Source organism: Bacillus rossius, chromosome 2 (genome assembly GCF_032445375.1).
Source record: "Bacillus rossius redtenbacheri isolate Brsri chromosome 2, Brsri_v3, whole genome shotgun sequence".
Taxonomy (NCBI): domain Eukaryota; kingdom Metazoa; phylum Arthropoda; class Insecta; order Phasmatodea; family Bacillidae; genus Bacillus; species Bacillus rossius.
This window is the reverse complement of record NC_086331.1, coordinates 18,655,520-18,677,043: the sequence shown is the minus strand read 5'-3', so window position 1 is coordinate 18,677,043 and position 21,524 is coordinate 18,655,520. Positions and strand designations below refer to the sequence as shown.

The following is a 21,524-nucleotide window of genomic DNA, read 5'->3' as shown; positions in this document are numbered from 1 at the left end:
GGCTGTCATCGGCGCCGTGACAGTGGCGAAGTGGGGAATGAAGCCCCTCAACCAATTGAGTAGGCCTATGAGTTGCTGCAATTGTTTGCGGGTATGTGGTGCGGTTTTGGACTCAATTAGGTCAAGTTGCGCTGGCAGGGGTCGGCATCCGTCCGCGCTCACGATGTGACCTAGGTACTCAAGTTCCGTGGCGCCTACGTGGCATTTGTGTGGCGCGCAGGTCAGCCCATGTCTGGCCAGCCGCTCGAGGACCATGGCAAGATGCTGCGCATGCTCCTCCCACGTACGTGACCAGATGATCACGTCGTCCAGGTAGGCCGCGGCAAACTTGCCCACGAACCCATCCAGGACGCGGACCATCATGGTCTGGAATGTCGCGGGGGCGTCCATCAGCCCGAACGGCATGGCGCAGAACTGGAACCTGCGGCCATCGGGGGCAGTGAAGGCTGTCTTGGGTCTGTCCTCCGGGCACACTGGGACCTGCCAATACCCTGACTTCAGGTCTAGTGAGGTGAAGACGCGGGCGTCTCCCAGCCCCGCCAGAGCGTCGGTTATGTTGATGAGAGGTGGAGGTGCTGGTATGGTGACGGAATTGATGGGCTTAAAGTTAACGCAAAATCTGAGTGAGCCATCTTTTTTCTTCGCCATCACCACTAGACAGTTGTAAGGTGACTCGCTTGGCTCAATCACCCCGTCCCGTAGCATCTCCGCTATCTGCACCTGAATGGCCTCACGTTCTTTGGGTCCAAAACTATAGGGTTTTACGAATTTAGGTTCGTGAGGACGGGTCGGGATCGTGTGCTGTGTTACCGTGGTGCGGCGAAGCATGTCCGCGGCCGCGAACACCTGCGGTTGCTGCGCTAGGACCTCATTGAACCGACCTACGTGTTCCTTCGGTACCTCGTTACGCAACTCCTCTATGGTAATGGCTGGTGCGGTCGCGAGGGGCCTGTCCCCGCCGACGCTGTACACCGTCCTGCGGCTCGTACGTCCCACGTGTACCTTACCGTCACTTACGTCGATGGATGCGTCCTCCTGGACGAGCCACGGGAGGCCCAGGATGAGGTCGTCCCTCAACTCCCGCAGCACCAAGGCAGTGGTCTGACTAGTCATATCTCTGATGGTGATCGTTACCTGGGCGCGCCCAGATGTGAGCGCACGGGTCCCACGAGTGGCCAGGAGGACATCCTCCTCCCCCGGCTCCAGCTCTGCCTTAGGTACCAGGTGGGCGGCGATGTAGGAGTGGCTCGCCGCGGTGTCCACCAGTGCGTGGACAGGTCGCCCGTTGACCAGGACCGGCACACGGATCAGCGCCTCCGCGTTGCCCCCTGCACGCCCCAGCCAGTTTGGTGTTGCCGTCTGCGCTGCCTGAATCGCCGGGTGCGCCGACGAGTCGGCGTGGCACGGCGGCGACCCGGGGCGGGGCGGCGACACGTGGTGCGTGGCACCACCGCCTGACGTGACAGGTGGCGGTGGTGCGTGGTCGCGCCCCGCAGGTGGTGCCGGAGTCGCCTGGTGCGCCGACGAGTCGGCGTGGCGCGGCGGCGACCCGGGGCGGGGTGGCGACACGTGGTGCGAGGCACCACCGCCTGACGTGATAGGTGGCGGTGGTGCGTGGTCGCGCCCCGCAGGTGGTGCCGGAGTCGCCGGGTGCGCCGACGAGTCGGCATGGCGCGGCGGCGACCCGGGGCGGGGCGGCGACACGTGGTGCGAGGCACCACCGCCTGACGTGACAGGTGGCGGTGGTGCGTGGTCGCGCCCCGCAGGTGGTGCCGGAGTCGCCGGGTGCGCCGACGAGTCGGCGTGGCGCGGCGGCGACCCGGGGCGGGGCGGCGACACGTGGTGCGAGGCACCACCGCCTGACGTGACAGGTGGCGGTGGTGCGTGGTCGCGCCCCGCAGGTGGTGCCGGAGTCGCCGGGTGCGCCGACGAGTCGGCGTGGCGCGGCGGCGACCCGGGGTGGGGCGGCGACACGTGGTGCGAGGCACCACCGCCTGCCGTGGCGGTTGGCGAGTCGATGCGGGCAGGCCTGGTCTCTGGTGACAAGGCCGTGAGCTGGGGGCAGTAGCCCGCTGGTACGCTGCCCCCTACTTGGGGCGCCGGCGACGTTCCTGAGCGCTGAGCCTGCTGCAGCGCGGCGAGGGTGGGGCAGACTTCGTGCCAATGATACACCACCCCTTGGCAGTACCGGCACTTAGGTGGCCGTGTATGTTGCTCGCCTGTTCGTCGGGTCTGCTGGGCTGCCTGGTCGGGACGGCGTGCGGCCGTCGGAGGAGTGCGGTCCCGTCTCTCGCCCGCCGGTGCAGCGTTTGAAGGCGCGGGGGCCCTGTAGGGCACTACCGCCAGTCGATCCTCCGGCGCCACATGCCGCAGCAATGCCTGTACGTCCCGCTCGATCTCCCTGGCCAGCTGTACGAAATCCTCCAGGTCCCGACCAGTGGCCCCCCTCAGGTGAAGGCGCAGCTCCCGCCGCATCAGCTCGACCACTATCCCTAGTGCCTCACTTAGATAACCGCCCGTGGCTAGGCGGCGATGAAGTCGTACCTTGGCCCGAATGAACGCCTCCACGTCCTCTCCGTCGCCTTGTGGGGTGCAAAACAGGGACCGTCGACACTGCGCGCGTGCCCGCGCGTCGTCGAAACGGCTTTCCAGACGGGACATGAAATCGTCCCAGGGCATCTCTCCTTCTCCGACCATGGTCCACCAGTCCCGTGCAGCTCCCCTCAGCTGTTCGCTCACCCGCTCTGTCCATTCGTCGAGTGGGACGCTGTAACGGGCCAAACGGTCTCGGCAGGTGCGGCCGAATGCCCCCGGGTCTTCATGTGCTTGCCCGGCGAATTCGGGGAGTCTTACTCCGGCGCCTGCGCGGACTGGGCCGGGCATGACTGCTACTGGCGCCGGCGCGATCGCCCTGCTCTCGCACGCTTGGCACATGAATAGTCCGTCCCGAAACGTCAGAAACTCCCGCGCGACTGTACATGTCCGGTGACGTAGCGTGCCGCACTGGTAACACGTGGCTAGCTCGTCGTCGCGTCCGCGGCACTGCGCGGCTTGGCACTCGCCTACTCGCGACTCCAGTTTCTGTGGTTCCTGTTTCGCGGATTGGTCCCTCTCGTCCCCGGGACGTCTTGCGGTGCTCGTCTCCGCGGCGTGCTTTCCCGCCCGTAAGCACATCTCCCACGGGTCGTCCCCGTTCATATTGGCTTGTGACCTGTTACGCGTTCGCGGCTGACTGTCCGATCGCCGGATCAGGACGCCGATGACAGGGCGCGAGCAGGTAGGGAGGACCGCCTCCCCTCACCACCGAGTCGGTGTCCCGTGCTCGCACGCCTCCTGTCTCGCGGAAGCCCGGTGATGCGCGCGTGGCTGAGCGCGGCTGTGCGCGGCTGTCTGTCCGGACGACGGATCAGGGCATCGTTGACAGGGCGCGAGCAGGTAGGGAGGACCGCCTCCCCTCACCCCCGAGTCGGTGTCCCGTGCTCGCACGCCTCCTGTCCCGCGGAAGCCCGGTGCTGCGTGCGCGGCTGTCTGTCTGTGACGTCACTCTGCGCCGCGCAGGTGTCCCGCGGTTGCGACGCGCCGTTCCCGTGGTTCCGAGTCGTCACCGATCCCGGTGAGACGCCGTGTAACCGATCCCGGCCGTATCTCGCGATGCCGACGTTATCGCGTCGCGGCGAAACCGATCTCCCGTCGTTATCTTGCCGCGCCGTCGTCAGGTCGCTATCTCGCGGCGCCGCATCCTGTGACCTGGCGCGCCGGCTTCCGCTGCCGCCTTGGCGTGAGACTCGCGTTGGAGTTAAGAAATGAAGTTAGAAAAAATTTTAAAATATACATGTTCCTTATTAAATAGTCCCGAAATGTACTTTACAGTTCAAAACACGTCCACTAAGTTCGTTTTTGAAAGCCACACTAGTTGGGCGACAAATGACGCCACTCCCGCTGCCTGTCTTTAGCTTTTAAATTTATTATTAATAATGTGAAATATCTCAGGGTTTTTAACGGGGGTTCGGCCTCGTGGCTGCAGGCAGGAGTGCGTCTCGGAGTTTGAAAATTACGTTCAGAAATTACCTGGGCTGTTTAGGCCACCCAGGACGCCTTAAAAATAATTAATGAACAGATTATCAGAACACTGCACTTTATTCAACGTCGATACACTGGATGGTCCTTTTACTGGCCGCGTCCGTTGTCGTACCGCTGTGACACACGTAACGCCGGCGAATAATATGCGCGACCAGGATAGATTGCAAAGTGGATCGACGGGTTGAAGCTGTGGCTACGTGTCTCTGAGTAAGATTTAACATACAGTCACGGAGTTGCGGATACAACAAATTATACAGCAAAGTTAACGAATAGCGGAGTCCCTGTGATTAGGGTGGTTTGCAGTCTAGCCTGCGACAAAACTAAAGACTCGAAAAGTTATGCAGTCACGTCAGTGAGCGACGTACGCGTAAAGTCTCAATGCGTGGCAAGATAGTCACTTAAAACACACGTTACTAATTACACTAAAGCATGAAGAAAGTTACAATATGAAAGTTATTCAATCTTTCACCAGATTCTCGACGGTAACAATTAATTGGCTACTGGAGCCTAAAACTGCGTGCCAATATTACGCGGTCCTTAAACTGGACATGGCCTTACGTATTACGTTAAAACAAAATCCCTAACGGGAATTAAATATTAAGTCAAGTGTCGCACGAAGTATCGTGCGACTTAAGTGGGGTCGGCGCCGAGCTAAATGAAAGGTTTGTAGAAACTTACACTATTGCTGAAATGTTGAAGAGAAACTAGAAGTGCTGGCCCGACGTTCGCGGAGCGTCCGACCCCTGGGAGCCCGAGTTCAAGACTGAGCGCGAGACCGCCCGGCGGCCTCGCGCCTAAACGCGTGGAACGCGGGAAAACCGACCCGACCAGTTTTGGACTTAGAAACAAATTACACAACATATGCTTATAAGACAATTAGACATAATTACCCTTACATGAACCCTTCTTTTAAATTGTTATTAATTTGGTTGTTTTAATTACAAAATAATCAAGTGTTTAATTAGGCGCATTGCCACACCCGGCCGGGCGCTGTCGTCGTCGCGGCGTTCGTTGCGGTGCACTTTCTTACACTTTGTGAAGATCGCGCTCGGGCGTGTTCGTCGCACTTCGGAGCCAGTGTTGCTGTGGCATAACGACCTTTGCGGACCAGAGGGAGCACCGGCGGTTGGCGTCAAACTTTTAGAGCGTATCCTCCCTAATCATTTGTTAAAATTGTTTTATAGGAATATCTAATGTTACATTAATATGCTGAAGCATGTGCTTCACTTCGCAGTCGGCATGGTCCAGCAATCCCACCCTCTTCCCCTCCTTCCCCTCCTCCTGTCCAGTCGTAGTAGCATTTTCCCCCTCCTCTTTCCCCCTACTTCCCCTTAGTTTCTCCTCTCCGCCACTGCATCAGCGCCATCTGTGTTGGCTATTTAAGCTCCTGTTTCCCGGGTCTCGGAGACTCTACTCTACTCTTCAGGTACTAGCGGGGTACCTATGCCTGTGGTCATGCTTGGTCGTCCAGCTGTGGTGTGCACGTCTACATTACACTAGGTTAGTATCGGCGATGTTGCCCTTAACTTGTGGTCACGAGACGTTAATTTACAATCTACCACAAAACATTTAAGGACATGAAGAAGCTTACCTTTCATGTTGACGTGTAGGAATAAACTGACATCTTGTGACGTCACGACTCATAGATAGGCAACGGCTGTGTGCGGCAAAATACAGTGCACTTTCAAACAAAATAACATAGACAATGTGGAGACTTCATTCCTACACAACATCGAATTCAGTGTTACCAACTCCGGATTTAGCAAGAAGAAGAATAAATCCTGGAAATTGGTTGTTTATCGATTATGTGAACTGGTATCAAGATCCTTCTAGAGCATTCGAAAATCATCTCTATTAATCCCGAGATTTGTAGGGGCAATGGGTTGGGAAAGGGGGGGGGGGGGGTGAAAAATGGGTATGTAAGCTCGGAATTTTGATCAGTTAGGCATGGAGCAGCAGGACCATCACCAACATCATCATGAGGCATTAGAGAGAGAGAGAGAGAGAGAGAGAGAGAGAGAGATTGACAGAAGGCAAGGTGTTTTGGAGAGCTAAGTATGAGTGTTGTAATTATTTGTTATAGAATGGCCAGTAGAGTTTAAAGTTTTGATAATGATGAAAATAACTTTGAGTAGTATTTGTTGGACTTGTGTTTTGTGCGAATATGATGCACCTGTTTAAACTTAGTGTTGCCTTAGATAATGTGGATTGGCACTTGGTAAAATTTGCTGCACCTCCTGTGCATTTTGCTTGTTGTTGGGGGCCATATTGATTTCAATAATTTATTTTAACTCTCCAAAGACCTTTTCCTTGCGAGTTGTAATAGTTTGTTTATGTTTGGTCTAAAGACATGAAGCATTTAAATGTACATTATAATAAATGTTGGCTCTTCCAGCCTAGAGTTTGAAAAACCAAAGAAAGCATTAAAGTCAGATATATTTATTGTGTGTAAATTAAAAAATATTTGTTATTTATAAGATCTAACTATTTTTGTACTATTTATGAGATATCTCTAGTCAATTATAAAATATTTGTTATTTATGAGATCTAACTATTTTTGTACTATTTATGAGATATAAAGATTAACAATAAACTTGGAAAATATATTTGTGTTCGGTCAATGTTTTTGCCACCTTACATTTTTCAGCATAGGTTTTGATTTTGGTTTCATTTTGAATTTAATATGCAGGTTAGGCCCCATCTGGGCAAGTGTAACCTTGTGGAAGAAAAACAAGAGTATGTGCTTGCAGTGGGAGTTGGGACTCTGATGGGGCCCGGCCTCAACTTCATGTCGCTATTTGGCAAACACTAACGTAACCTGCTATCAGCCTCTTCCCTGCCGTAGTTTATTTCACTCACAGGATTAACGTAAGCAGCCTAACTGCATGATGCTTCCTTGGAAAGGCCTTCGTTTAATATCGCCTTGCTGTTCGACCTAGTTTTGTTGCTTTTTTTATTGTCATTTCTTTGTAAATGACACTTATGGATCTCCTGATCGTAGTGCTAGTGTATTAGCCTTTTAATCTTTGTTTGCTCCTGGTCAGCTTTAATACAGCTGTTCGCCCCATAACTTTGCTAGGCCTATAACTTTGCTATCTGCTTCTCTGTGCGCTCCCCTCGCATCACGCTGGACGGCCTCGCCTTGCTTACACATGACACATCACGTCTGTATTTTTATGTTTTGTCGTAGGGGGGGGGGTTCGGATGGACGCAAAACGGAGTAATCTGGGTGCCACCACGTGGAAGGGCACGTGGACCCGGCTACGAACTCTCGGCTCAGGGTCGTGACGTGACCCGTGTGGGGCTAGGCTAATTTCCCCCCCTCGTGCGTCGTGTTCGTGGGCTCTTGAGGCGTCCCACACGCCTCGGAACTCAGAGAATTATACACGTGACCACTGAACCACACATTCTGAGCTAGTGATTTTATTACCAGTGATTTTATTACACGGCACTTTACAAAAATGTTAAAAGAGTTTTACGTAAACTACTAAAGAACACCGTTGCGGGTGATAACCAGTTTATAGGCTGACCAGGTCACCGCGTGGCCTGGCCTCGAGAGTCAATCACGTATTACGCGTATGAAATATCCGTAAACGGAAAACAAATATTTATGCGAAAGAGTCTACCACCTGGAGCAGGCCTCGAAGAAGTTAAAAGGTTTTAGATTTATTTAAAGATGCGATGGAAACTAATGGATCAGTGAACAAAAGAGATGAAGTCGACGAGGTGCGCGGGCCACTCCTACTCCAGGCGGCGAACGGAAACAGACTGACGAGACCAGGGCATCATGGCCGCCAGAAAGCGTTAAGTTCCCGTTATGTTACCAGGTAGCCGCCCGGTAACATACATAACCAAACAAATATTATTTAAAAAACAAACAAAATTTAAGTACACTTATTTATAATTAACAACTTTTAGTTATGGTGTTATTTCTTATTAAAGTTTAAAAACTATTGGCGGGTAGTTCTGCAGATGCCCGCATGGGGCGCTGCGCTGTCCTTACTTACTAAAACTTGAGGCGTGACAATTAGGGATATTTTATTACATAAAAAGGTTTATACATTATGCTTATTTTAATAAAAGAAAGGGGTCGTCGCACCGACTCTAACCCCGCCTCTTGCCGGGCGCCCAACACACACACACACGCACGGGGCGGGAGGTTTGAATAGAAGGAGGTGGTGGGAGGAGAAGGGTGGCGACGGCGTGAGGCACATCGGGCTTAGGGAGGGCATAGCCCTGGTCGACGTCAATTGCCCCCCCCCCTGAAGGAGCCCGATGTGACGATCTTACGGCGTCCGGTGTGTTGCAGAATCGGGGCGGCGCCGCGGCTCGCCGCGGTCGTAGGATGTAGCGCGGCGCGGGGGTGGGGGCCTCCACTGCTTACATTATGCACTCCCACGTGGCAATGTTTACGTTTGTGGTCGAGGAACACAGACACATGGCGCTGGTACACTAACCAGGAGGTGGCGACCCACCAGCTGTCCCTTGTGGCGGGCGGCGGTAGCGGCTCTGGATCGGCGGCGGCCAAGGTGCTTGCCGCCTGGTGGGGTGACTGCGGTCTGGCGGCTCGTTGCGGGCGGGCAGCAGGTGTGGGCGGTGCTCGGCACGGCCCGGCTCGGCCTCGCTGACAGGCTGGTGCTTAGCGGCCTGTGCTGGCTGTGCGGCCCAGGTCTTGATCACGCTCGTGGCTTGTGGAGTGTTCTGGCGGGGCGTCGCGGCGTCAACCCGTGCCGCGTCAGGCGGGCACAGTGACACTAGCTGAGACGGCGACTGCAGTGGCTTCTTTGCTGGGCGTCGCAATCCAGCCGTCTTGCGACACGCACGAAACGTTTCGGGCAGCCAGACAAGGCGGCGGCGTATCCGTTGTACGATTGGAGTCGTAGGCCGGCGTCTCCTCGCAACGTGCGCCTCGGACAGGTCTGAGGCGTCTTGGTCTGTTTTGGAGGGCGTCTCGTTCGGTGTGCTGGGCGTCTCGGCGCGATGGTCTGATAGCGGCGCAGTCGGCGTCGGATGGAAGCTCGCAGGCCATACCAGCTGTGTCTCAGAGCCAGGCGGACACAGTGGACCAAATCCGGGCGGCGGTGCGTCACTGAGGCGTCGAATCAGCGTCGGGGCGCCGGGCGTCTCTTTGCGTGGCACTTTCTCGACTACGGGTGCGGTTGGCGGTGATGTGGCCGGGCAGTCCGGCGTCATGATGGCGTCAAATTCGGGTGACAGTGCGTCAATCAGGCGTCGCGTTGGCGCGTCGGGACGTCGGGCGTCTCATTGCATGGCACTTTCTCGACTACGGGTGCGGTTGGCGGTGATGTGGCCGGGCAGTCCGGCGACATGATGGCGTCAAATCCGGGTGGCAGTGCGTCAATTAGGCGACGCGTCGGCATCGGGACGCCGAGCGTGGCAGGGCGATTCAACAGCAGGATGATGTCGAAACCAGGAGGCGGCAGCGTCGTGATGCATGATGTTGGCAACGACTCACAAGGCGACGAGTCACAAGGCGTCGGTGACGAGTCAGGCCGTGCAAGCAGCGAGTCGAGTGTCTGTGACGAGTCGGGCGGCATCAGAACGTACCTTTGTGGGGGTGGGGTTGGGCGGCGAGCTGCGGCGGCGGGCGGGGGCGAGGTAGTTCTGGCGTCGGGGGACGTCGTGGACAAGCGACGAGTCGCTGGGAGTGGTGCTGACTGCGGCGAGCCGGTCGGTGACGTGCGTCTCTTGGTCGGCGTCGGCGGCGTAGGCGTCGGGACGAGCGGCGTCTTGTAGACGAATCGCAGGGAGCCGTGGGAGTGTGTGGTCAAGTCCGGTCGAGTCAAGTCGACGAGCGGGGACGGGATCGGCTTGACCAGTGGCGTCGGGACCAGTGGAGTGTTGTCGACAAATGGCAGAGAGCCATGTGGCGAAGGATATTGTTTGGTGATCTGGTCGGGAACACTTACATCGATGAGTGGCGGAGGGATTGGAGCAGGTGGCAGTCTGGAAACAGGAAGTTCTGGACATGGACTGACGGGTGTTGTGAAGACAGGCGTTCTCGAGTCGGGCAGCGTCTGAGGATAGCTCAGGGAGTGAGTGGTCGGCGTCGAGTTAGCGTCTCTGTAGGCGGCACATGACGGGCAAGTGAACGTGAAGTACCGTCGCAAGATGGCTCATTCGTTGTCACCGATGCAGCCCCGATGCCATAGGCCGGCACAATCTTGGCAGCGATACCCGTTACCGTCTCCTCCAGGACATTTTTCTCTTGCATCGCAGAATGTCACACCGAGCGTGCGATATTCACAGCACCAACCACATTCGTACCCCTTGGCTATCCTGCGGCCCGTGTCCCACTCAGTTCGCGGATAATAGCACCCAACACACTCGTCCTCGTACATGTCCCGGCACTCTCCAACAGTCACACTCACCTCTGTGATGAACATCGTCGATCACGTGGTCCGGAATTCCATGTGCGCACGTGTTGTTTACGTGTACGGCCGACCGGAATACCGTTAGGCAGTCCGCGCGCACAATGGTTGTTATTCCGCGCGTTCCGCGGCACAACCGCACAACTCACATATTCTATTTCGCGGATCGTTGCCTAGCCCCACGTTGGGCGCCACTTGTCGTAGGGGGGGGGGGATTTTGGATGGACGCAAAACGGAGTAATATGGGTGCCACCACGTGGAAGGGCACGTGGACCCGGCTACGAACTCTCGGCTCAGGGTCGTGACGTGACCCGTGTGGGGCTAGGCTAATTTCCCCCCCTCGTGCGTCGTGTTCGTGGGCTCTTGAGGCGTCCCACATGCCTCGGAACTCAGGGAATTATACACGTGACCACTGAACCACACATTCTGAGCTAGTGATTTTATTACCAGCGATTTTATTACACGTCACTTTACAAAAATGTTAAAAGAGTTTTACGTAAAGTACTAAACAAAAAACCGTTGTGGGTGATAACCGGTTTATAGGCTGACCAGGTCACCGCGTGGCCTGGCCTCGAGAGTCAATCACGTATTACGCGTACGAAATATCCGTAAACGGAAAACAAATATTTATGCGAAAGAGTCTACCACCTGGAGCAGGCCTCGAAGAAGTTAAAAGGTTTTAGATTTATCTAAAGATGCGACGGAAACTAATGGATCAGTGAACAAAAGAGATGAAGTCGACGAGGTGCGCGGGCCGCTCCTACTCCAGGCGGCGAACGGAAACAGACTGACGAGACCAGGGCATCATGGCCGCCGGGAAGCGTTAAGTTCCCGTTATGTTACCAGGTAGCCGCCCGGTAACATACATAACCAAACAAACATTATTTAACAAACAAACAAAATTTAAGTACACTTATTTATAATTAACAACCTTTAGTTATGGTGTTATTTCTTATTAAAGTTTAAAAACTATTGGCGGGTAGTTCTGCGGATGCCCGCATGGGGCGCTGTGCTGTCCTTACTTACTAAAACTTGAGGTGTGACAATTAGTGATATTTTATTACATAAAAAGGTTTATACATTATGCTTATTTTAATAAAAGAAAGGGGTCGTCGCACCGACTCTAACACCGCCTCTTGCCGGGCGCCCAACACACACACACACACGCACGGGGCGGGAGGTTTGTTTAGAGGGAGGTGGTGGGAGGAGAGGGGTGGCGATCGGCACTTCGGGCTTAGGGAGGGCGTAGCCCCGGTCGACGTCAGTTTGATAAACTTTTTACATGGGTCCAATAATTATTTGAATCTGGTAAACATGCTGTAAATTTATTGTAATTTCAACCAGGGGTTTTTATTCGCCTGTGGGGCTGTTTCCACATCTCTATTTTATGCGCTTTGCACGAATATATATTTATTTATTGCGTCTATTTGCACTATTTACATCAAAGAACGAATTATTGTATCAGTCAACATTATAAGCATTGTAGACAATGTTCGTGCAACTATTGTTCCTATCTTGATCATTTTGTACGCCTCATTGGCATGAGTTCCTGTTAGGGTGCTTTACCTTGATTATGAAACATGTACTCACATATCTTGTTAACTATTTAAATCACTGCATTTATTTATAATGAATTTGTTAAGAGTTTCATATTTACAAGCAACATGCTCTTAATTTAATTATTATAAGTTCTGATCTAAATGAGTTTGATGTACGAGGCTGTTATGCCATGCATTATAAACCTTTATAGTGTCTTTGTTCATGAACTCTATGTAAATAAAATAAATTTAAAGAATTTAAATTTGAAACTACGTTTACCTCTGTTGTCTCCGTAATATTGACACATATGTTTATTTAATTTTTTTTTCTTATACCTTGCGTTAACTGGTGTTCATCCGCCAGAGTAGCAGTTTGGTAGAACACGAGTGTTCGCCCAAGCTGCAATGTATTTTGTGGGTTATTTATTATTATATAAGTAAATTGTGCCGTTGTTATTATCTCGCAGCATAATATATATTTTATTAATTTAATATTCCGTAACCTTAATTTGCAATTGACATTTTTTGCGTTTCTGTGCCATTGTAGAACTGGCTTTACCGTGATGAGTCTGTTGAAAATTTATGTAAAAAAAAAAGTAATCAGTGCAGTTAGAAACACTGTAATTTTTTTCTATTAAACACATCACAAACATTTAGTTACATTTTGAATTACCATTCACAAACACTATTCTCAATTATTCGCAAGTAGAACCATAATTGTCTTGTGCCAAACACATTTCAAACACCTTTTTCTTTCGTTTACACTCTATGCCGCTAGGTTCGCTCTTCGCTGTGTCGCGTTTTTTACAAGTTTCCGATATTGTCATACTACAATATTTAATAGAATGTCGTTGGTAGGAAAGAAAAAAACAACTAAAATTTAAAAGGTCACACGTGAAAGTAAAAAATTGCCGCCAGGTTGCTCCTAATGTAATATATACCTGAAGTAAATAACAATGTTTGTTCCGTACAGCAAGGAAGTAATATTATTGCTTTTTTTGTAATGTTTGTTTAACATTTATTTATTTCCTCAGATGGAGACGAGTTTTTGGTTTGGAACTACAATCGACCAGTTTATTTTTACTGGCTTAAAAATTTCAACACCATTAGGTATCTATTGATGTGTGTTTTCTTATCACTCTTTATTACAGTAGTATTCTTAATATCTTATTCTATTACGTACCAGCTGTAATTCTAAAATAAAACTTGTAATTAGGTCACAAGCTTCGTAATACGGATATGCCTACAGGTTTATTACCACATATAATTTTAAAAGTGGCGTTAACGTTTTAGTAATAAAGAAGTCGTGTGTTTAAAATCATTCAAAATAGTAAAAAAAAGTTTTGGGAATTTTTTCAACCAGAAGAGTTGGTAAATGTCTTACGTCACGGCTTTTCCGCAAAGTAAAAATAAATTTATGGAAATACAATTTTGCAACGCTAGTGACATACCTGTATTTAACTTGAAAACGGCATTTATAAAGTTCTTCTAGTTTCTGAGAAATCACAGTTTTTAGCTAATTTCGATACTGTGCATTGCAGCTGCCGCCTCTATTAATTGTTTACGTGTGTCGGTTTGTGTGTTTGTTTTGATGAACTTAATTCAAATATTGTGAATGATTAAGGTTAGCTTATATACTTTCAAACATTGGGGATGGTTGGTTCGGTTAGAATAGCTACATAAAAAAACAATAAAATACTTTTAGGTTACTTAGGAATTACCAATTTAAGATGTGTCCATCGTGACCTAACCAACCATTGACTTGAGTTGACAGTGTTTTTAATGTAGCTTTATTAACCCAACCAACTGTTCATATATTTTAAAAGTATTTTTAACGTTGCTAACCTAAATTAACAATTTCACAGTATTTTTAATGTCGCTATACTTACCCAACCAACCGTCCACAATATATTGCACAAAGTATTTTTTATGTTGGGTAAATATTTACTTGGGCGGTATTTCCGAAAAAAAAAATGTTAAAAATCCGAAAATACCTTTATTTTATGCTCTTCAACTTCCTCTTTTCATTAAAATTGGCGGAGGTAAGAAATTCCAAATACTTTAGGAGATATCGAATTTTTAAATTTCATCATATGTAGTTGAGCGGTATTTCCGAAAATAAATGTTAAAAATCCGAAAATACCTTTATCATATGCTCTTCAACTTCCTCTTTTCATTAAAAGCGGTGGAGATAAGAAATTCCAAATACTTTAGGAGATATCGAATTTTTTAATTTTGCAATACAAGACCTGTGGAACCATTCGAGCGGCGCCATTTTTCTTATTTTGCTGTGTGTTCGTGAATACGTGAATCGTGAATGCGTAATTAATAAAATGGTTGATTAGGTTAGGTCAGTTACATTATTAATACTTTCAAACTAAGCCGACATTAAAAATTATTTTGTGAATTAATTTTAATGGCTGTTTAGTTTTAAAATATTTATAATGTAACTGACCTGACCAAACAAACCCGGACAGAGGGTGAACAGTAAACTAAAATGGTCGATTAGGTCAGGTCAGTTACATTATAAATACTTTCAAACTAAGGTGATATTAAAAATAATGTGAATTAATTTTAATTATTCTTTAGTTTTAAATTATTTATAATGTAACTGACCTTACCTAACAAACCCGTAACAAAGGATGTACAGTAACAACTCACGTAAATTTTTTTGTTACTTATTACTTGCGCAACAATATCAAAATAACAAATAAGACTTTAAAATTAGAAACGTTAAAAACTCACCTAAGTTGGAGGCGGTAATTAAACACCGTTTTAAACAATAATTGAACTAAATAATCACGTATTAGTTCATTTGAATTCTGGCCTATCACGAACAATCACGTAACATCATTATCCAATAAAAAAATAGATACTTGTACTTAATCAAGAAACAATGGTGCACGCACGCCACAGGAATGCGCTGGTTTTGTGCTGAAATTTAAAAATTCGATATCTCCTAAAGTATTTGGAATTTCTAATCTCCGCCGCTTTTAATGAAAAGAGGAATTTGAAGAGCATATAATAAAGGTATTTTCGGATTTTTAACATTTTTTTTCGCAAATACCGCTCAACTACATATGAAGAAAATTTAAAAATTCGATATCTCCTAAAGTATTTGGAATTTCTAATCTCCGCCGATTTTAATGAAAAGAGGAAGTTGAAGAGCATAAAATAAAGGTATTTTCGGATTTTTATTATTTTTTTTCGGAAATACCGCTCAAGTAAATGTTTACCTTATGTTGCTAACGTAACCTATAAATAGTATGTTACAATGTGATTGAAAACACTACTGTTAAATGTCAAAAAAAAATTTCTTAATTCAATGACATTTGGACGAACAACTAACATATCGAAAATATAAAGATAATATTTCCCTACAACTGCAAAATAATACCCCCGTTGACTAAAGTTTTCAAAATAAACACAGAAACCCATATGATTAAACAATGAATGACAGCGGCATCATCCATGCACAGGTATTGTAATGTAAGTTGAAAGCGTATTTTCTCATGAACTATCACATTTTTAGTAATGCTGTTTTCTGGGTAAATACAGAAACGTCTCTAGTGTTGGAAAATTGTATTTTCGTAATTTTATTTTAACGGAAAAGCAGTGACATAAGACATTTACTAAAGAATTTAATGTTTTCGTGCTCTAAGAGGGTGTGTGGTACTTCAAGTAGTATACCGGTGGTTCACCTTTTTAACTAGTATTATTTTTAGGGTAGGTACATTAAAGTTAGTGCATAATTCTGAGAATGGTTAGTTAGGTTATGTTAGTTACATTAAAAATATGGGTCAGTCATAGATCTCCATTCCGGCAAGTGCAGAAGCTTATTACATGTAAAAATTAAAGTTGGGGAAATGAATAGTATCAAAAAAGTAGTCCAATGAGTTTGGAATTGAATAGGATTTTATGTTATGGTAGCAATAGAGTTGACAATAGTGATATATGTATTTTTGGTAAATATGTAGTTTAGCGGTATTTGCGAAAAAAAAAAGTTAAAAATCCTAAAATACTTTTATTATACGCTCTTTCACTTCCTCTTTTCATTAAACCCGGCGTAGATAAGAAATTACAAATACTTTAGGAGATATCGCCGTTCTTATTTTGGATACAAGACTTGTGTTTATCATTCGACCGCCACCATTTTTTTATTTTCCCGTGTGTTCGTGAATGCCTAGTTAATAATTAAAATGGTTGATTAGGTCAGGTCAGCTACATTATAAATACTTTAAGACTAAACAACCATTAAAATTAATTTACATTATTTTTAATGCCCACTTAGTTTGAAAGTATTTATAATGTAGCTGACCTGACCTAATTGACCATTTTAATTATTAATTAGGCATTCACGAACACACGGCAAAATAAAAAAATGGCGGCGGTCGAATGATAAACACAGGTCTTGTATGCAAAATAAGAATGGCGATATCTCCTAAAGTATTTGGAATTTCTTACCTCCGCCGGGTTTAATGAAAAGAGGAAGTTAAAGAGCACAGAATAAAAGTATTTTTGGAATTTTTAAATTTTTTTAACAAATATCGCCCAACTATGAAAATTAAAAAATTCAATAACTCCTAAAGTATTTGGAATTTCTTATCTCCGCTGGGTTTTTTGAAAAGAGGAAGTGAAAGAGCATATAATAAAAGTATGTTCGGATTTTTAATAATTTTTTTTCGCAAATACCGCTAAACTACATATTTACCGTATTTTTTTTGGGAAGTAGTTAGTGGCTGTAATTGGAAGTTACAGACAGCGTGTGGGTAATATTCTTGCAGTTTAGTTTTTCCGTTAAGTAATAATAAAATTCCGAAAAAAAAAACCTTTCTTTCGAAAATTAGAAATATTCCTGTATTTACCTTGAAAACAGCATTTCTAAATTCCTACTGGTTTCTGAGAAAGCGGCCATCACCATGTTGTGCTTTAATTGCGTTGCTGAACTGGTTTTCCATACATAAGAACGTGTAGGTATATTTTGTATTTGGATAATGTGATGTAGTGGAAGATAAATAAAAATTAAAAAAAAATTGTGTCCCTCCTGTGCATCTAAACCTAAACGTGAACCCTTTGACTAAAATTTTTTTTAGCAGAATGGAGGCATGAAGCGCCGACTTTTTACATGTGATAGCACGTAACCTGACGTGTATCAAATTTAATTATTACTTTTTGTACGCAAGGTTATGTGCTATCGCAAGTAACAAGTCGGTGCTTCGCGCCACCTTACTGCTAAAGAAAATCCCTGTCAAGGGTTGAAGCTTGGGTTTGGATGAATAGTAGGGACTCACATGTACCTATAGTTTTTTCAATTTCTATTTAACTTTCATTGCAACCTTGAATCCAAATACAAAATATACGCATACTTATATATCAAGAGTCACAGAATAAAGTTGCTGCGCTAAAACATAATGGTGGTGGCCCCATCACTGGACAGGCTACCTTATTATAATATATAAACAGCAAAAAATTCGCAATGGCCGCGTCATTGCACAGGTATTGTAATTTAAGCTATAATTTGTAATTTCCCAGAAACCAGTACGAATATAAAGATGCTGGTTCCAGGTTAAATACAGAAACGTCTGTAGTGTTCGAAAAAAGTATTTTCAGAATTTTATTATTACTTCATGGAAAAGCCGCGCTGTAAAAATATTGCCCACGTGTGATGTGTATTGCTCGTTGTTAGGTTAATGAAAGGTAATGTTAGTAGTGTCGGCAATAAAAACATGTAAATTTAAAAAAAAATAAGTCCGATATGTACAATAGTGTGTATGGAAGTATTAAGTGAGTATGTGGAATGAAGAAGGTGTTGATACAAGGGTAAGTTGAAATATTAAATTTAATGTGTTAGGTTAACATTCGTTCAGGTAATGAAAACAATTTGATTGATTAGGTTAGCTCAGCTACATTATAAAGACTTTAACTAATATATTCTGGATGGAACAGTATATCGTGCAATAGAGGTTTGTTACGATACTACTATAGCTACATTCTTATGGGATAAGCAGGGGGAAATGTAGGTTTTGGGTAGTGTACTAAGAATAAAATTCTGCCCAGTTTAGTTTGGTTTTTGATACTGCTATTTAATTTATTGATACTTTTTGTCAATTTTTCATGGTATTGTGAAGTAGACTAGAGTTCCACCTGGCCTACTCTATTTTGGGATGCCAGTATTTATTTAGTTGGAATTGGGACTTTTCGAGATTATTCCTACCCAGTCTTTAAAATTCAGCTTGTGTTTCACTCGAACAAATTGTATATATTATTTCGTTCTTGAAATGTTCTATCATATACTTTGACACTTACTGCTTTCCTGCGCTTGCTGGGCGCCATTGGCGGATGGTGTATCCGTACACCAACTCACGGAGCGATAGGACTCTGGGAACTCTGGGTGTAAAGTCACCACATGGCATGTATGCAGTACCGTGTTTGGCCAGACAGAATCACCCCGGGGTGTGACAGCCCCCCCGGACGCTGCTAACACTACGGAATCACACTCGGAACACTGGTACAAATGGTTTATTGTTGCACGTCCTTTACAGCAATTATGCTTGTCCGTGGACCTACTGTTACATGTCTTGTTACTGCGGGCGGAAGGCAACCGGGACCCTGGATCATTGTGGGATCTGCGGAAGGCAACCATGCCCCTTCTGACGTGAACCACAGCTTTTCGGTGACCTGATCATTTAGTCACATGTGATGCATGACTAGTCACTCAGAGCGCAAAGATAGTAGGTACAGTGGGTAGCTGTGAAAGCTATACTAGTAGCACACTATTGGCGAGGAAACACACAGAGCATCCGTCCTACAAATGAAAGAGTGCAGTGATGTACATAATGTGCGGCACAGGGGAGCGTACATACAATTACCCTAACACAATAACCAGTCATTGTATGTTTAAACGCCCACAGGCTGATTGGGGAGCACACGAATAATCCTAGCACACGGCCTGGGTGGCCAAATTCACTACTAAGAGGCCAGGGACAAACTCATGTCCCAGTGTAACTTCACAGATAGTTTCGAAGATGCACCGTTACACGTACTATTAAATGTAGCCATCCATATTTGAAATGGGCCATGTGGGTGAAGCCACGGGCCTCACAGGATGATTAGCTGAGGAACTCACTATTGCTGCAGAAAAGCTTGGTTGCCGTGGCTGCGAGACGCGCCCTTGCTCGAGAGGAACGTAGCAAGGACTGCCTTCCCCTGGCGGAGAGAGACCACCGTCCGGGGCAGCATGCGCAGGAGCCGCGCATCAATCGTCGGCCGGTCTAGGTCACACACAACCCTTCGCGTTAATTAGTAAATAACTTACAAAGACAGGTGATGTGTTGCCTGCTTTTAAATGTTTCATGTAACTACAGACAGTAGTATGTAAATGGGCGTCCGGGCACAGGGTCCAGGGTGAGGAGCCGAGGAGCCGACCGCCATCTTGGATTGTGACGTCACGGCGGCCATCTTGGATGGTTGTGACCTTGACCTTTGACCTTGACCCCGGCGGCCATTTTGGATCCGCCATCTTGGATCCGTCATTTTGGATGACGTCATTGTGTTCTCGAACATTCCGGCATTGTGTTATCCGCCATATTGGATGATGACGTCACCGTTGCAATTTCCGTTACGGCCGCCATCTTTAACTTTTTTATTTATTATCCGATTTTAATGAAATTTTTTTTAAAAATTATAAAAAAATTCAAATAATAAAATTTTAATAAAATACTTATAAAAATATACTTTTACGACACGGAGTTCGGAGTCCTCGGTTCGAACCCGACGAGTGCAAAAAAAATTAAAAATGGCGACCGATCCTTCCCCCGTGGCGGGGTGCTGGCAGACTGACCCCCACCACTTCTTACCATGTACATATACTAACTTACACCCCCCCCCCCTTTCTCCGCCCTCCACCCCTCTAAAAAAAATATTTTTTTCTTCGCACACGACGATCCACCACTCCCCCTTTTTTTTATTATTATTTTTCATCGTAATAACCGCCCCTCCACTACTACTATAGTTTTTTCCCTTCCCTCCCTCACCTTACCGTCAATCGCACCCCTACCCTCCTCCTCACCCCTATTCTACCTTTAAAAGTATAAATACCGGCCGCAGGACCCGGGAGCCGTCAGTTTTTGCCTCAGTTCCTCCTCCGTCGACGCCGAGTACTTACTTCGTGCCGCGGAGACGTCTGTCGACGCCGAGTACTTACATCGTGTCGCGGAGACTGATGTTTATTTTTTTTTCACGTAATAAAATAATCATGGTTTCGCTTGCTGAAATGCATGATTTCATCGGTGAAATAATCACAGGATATGAAGGGATGTCGTTCGATCAAATTCGCCAATCGCTAACTGCAACCATCATAAGTACCCTCGAAGCATTTCCCGGATGCGAGGAATTCATCCTGTATCTACACCACCGCATCCTGTGTACGGTGGAGGCGGCCATAGAGCTACAGCAGCAGCAGCAGCAGCAAGACGCACAAGACTCCGGCATCGAAGAGTGAGGCGCCATCTTCGCGACATCCTCGTAACAATTCCAGCAATATCAACATGTCGACGACGGGTGACCGCGTCGACGAGGGCCATCGTTGAAGCCCATCGATGTCGCCATCGTCCGACACGTTTTGGACATCTTTCGCAGAGGGGCCGTGGCAGCCGCACATCCCAAACGAGGACGTCTCAGCCGTCGTGACGCGACAGCTGCCCCGGAGATCGTCAACGTGGTTCGCCCAGAGGACATCTTCTATCAGGTACCCAGACTTTGTCGACCACGTCGACGACGACGACGACGATGACGAAGATGTTACCACGTGGTGCTGGGACCTCTGTCCGGACCCACGCCCTCAGGAGACTGAAAAGTGTGCCTTGTTCGACATCAGCCAAGAAAACTATTCTTTCGTACGATCAGGACAGCAGTGTGTTCAATATCAAATGTTATATCACGGTTCCACTACCGACGTGTTCGCCACGAACATTACGTATTTTGAATCGTGTCGCGACGACATGCACTTTAGGCTTAAATGGGATTCCAAGGATCCCTTCGGTACCGTGAAACCTATAATCGCATATGACTGTACGAACCCAAATTGTGTGATCAAACTATGCCATCCGCAAGCGTATTTTCCGTGTTCGATTGATGAACTAAAGACATCGAAAATCGGTAATCGTAAATACCACTACAGTGAACAGTGCGGTGGACTAAAACATTGTAGGTACATGTACCACGATGATTTAGGTTATTGTTCAAAGTTTGAGACACCTTGCTGTCGTGAACTGTGTCCCGTGGCCAGATCAAAACTATTGTGTGACGCTAACTTTAACGCGGCAATGCATATTCATAGGCAATGCAAAATTCAACCGTCATATACTTTATTAATATAATTTTGATGTATTGTATATTTTATGCAGTGAATCTTTTTAATCAAAACGTGAACGAAGAAAAAAATAGCCATGTTCTTACAATTATTTTGTTTTTGGTATCTTTGTAAAAAACTTTGTAATCAAGAAATTTTTTTATA

At 46.9% G+C, this 21,524-nt stretch overlaps 2 long non-coding RNA genes across 4 annotated transcripts in view; one reads left to right on the top strand and one right to left on the bottom strand.

Annotated features, from left to right (window-relative positions):
* LOC134529143 (uncharacterized) overlaps positions 1-21,524 on the bottom strand; it is a 64,948-nt gene that overhangs the window by 20,981 nt on the left and 22,443 nt on the right. The window contains exon 2 of the long non-coding RNA XR_010074483.1: positions 19,137-19,281. This is a non-coding gene — a long non-coding RNA (uncharacterized LOC134529143). The remainder of the gene's footprint in view (positions 1-19,136; positions 19,282-21,524) is intronic.
* The window catches only part of LOC134529142 (uncharacterized), a 52,709-nt gene continuing 44,052 nt past the window's right edge, over positions 12,868-21,524 (top strand). For 2 of the 3 annotated variants that reach the window (XR_010074480.1, XR_010074482.1), the window contains exon 1: positions 12,879-13,120. This is a non-coding gene — a long non-coding RNA (uncharacterized LOC134529142). Of the gene's footprint in view, positions 13,121-21,524 lie in introns of all 3 variants that reach the window. The other variant, XR_010074481.1, reaches the window with a different exon arrangement.